Genomic DNA, 1,148 nt, shown 5'->3' on the forward strand with positions numbered 1-1,148 from the left:
AGCGCGTGTAGTAGTACTACAGTCCCTCCTTACCGGTCCTCTGAAGTATCTCCGTGCGTATGTATTTTCCCTCTATTTTTCTCGAAAATAAGGAAAACAATTGCCTCTGCTAATCGGAACTACCAGATCCCCGTCAATAAGGAGGGGAGACAGAGAGAAAATAGAAAAAGTAAGGGGAAGAAAAAAAGCATGGCAACTTTTGTCAGTGGCTGTGACGTCACCTGCCACGATGGGGGACTATAAAGAGGGACGCGAGGCCAACAGGCGTCAGTTCCTGGCAAGCCACAGCCACGAGAAGAACAACTTGTACTATTATATACTCAGTAACGGTAAATATCGAAATACTTCAGTGACTGTGTTCGTCTGTGTTAAACTTCTGTGGAAATGTGTTTCTATTTCGACTTGTACAATTTTTTTTTAACACTTGGACTTGTATCTGACGATACCAAGAGAAGCTCTGGCAAGATAGCTCTCATGTTTTGTTTCAAAAGACCAATTTGGATTCTTACTCTCATAGCAAAAGTCCAGGTGTTAAAACGGTGTTAGTGGTGTACAAGTTTTTTTCGATTGCGAAAAAGTGAAGAAAAATCCTCTGTGCTTGCTACGTTGCCCTGAAAGAAAGTACCCAGTTTTTTTCTGGGGGATTTCAATGCTTCATTTAAGCTTTTACCTTTCTTTCTTTCTCTTAAAATATCAACGATCGCTTTTTTTCAAGTGGAATCTTTAATTTTGGTTAATTTAGTTGCAATTCAACCGGCGTGTGATACGTTTTCTATGTAAATTATACCATTGTATTTCGAAACGTGAATGTTGCAAATCAGTCATTATTAAAAAAGAAATAATAATAATAAAGACATTAATTAAACTCGATTTAATTCAAAATTGTATATATCTGTATTATACGTGAACTGTAACAGAGACACGAACGCTGTAACATGGCTACAAATTGTCACACTGAATGAAGCCATATATAGCAACATTTAGATCAAACGCCTACAAGAACGATATATTTGAAGCCATTTGAAACATTTAAAGTATAAAATAACCAGCTCAGACTTGCAACACAATAGAAATTCCTTCTTCAAATTGGCGAATGACAGTTGGACGCACCCAGTCATATCTCGCACCCGTTAACTCGACCATATAAA

General features: G+C 37.6%; 1 protein-coding gene across 1 annotated transcript in view; it reads left to right on the plus strand.

The window, feature by feature from the left end:
- Window positions 1–184: 184 nt before the first annotated feature.
- Window positions 185–1,148, plus strand: part of LOC119589497 (actin-5C-like) — a 3,152-nt gene continuing 2,188 nt past the window's right edge. The window contains exon 1 of the mRNA XM_037938095.1: window positions 185–329. The gene's annotated coding sequence lies outside the window, so the exon portion shown is untranslated. The remainder of the gene's footprint in view (window positions 330–1,148) is intronic.

Source organism: Penaeus monodon, chromosome 25 (genome assembly GCF_015228065.2).
Source record: "Penaeus monodon isolate SGIC_2016 chromosome 25, NSTDA_Pmon_1, whole genome shotgun sequence".
NCBI classification, from domain to species: Eukaryota; Metazoa; Arthropoda; class Malacostraca; order Decapoda; family Penaeidae; genus Penaeus; species Penaeus monodon.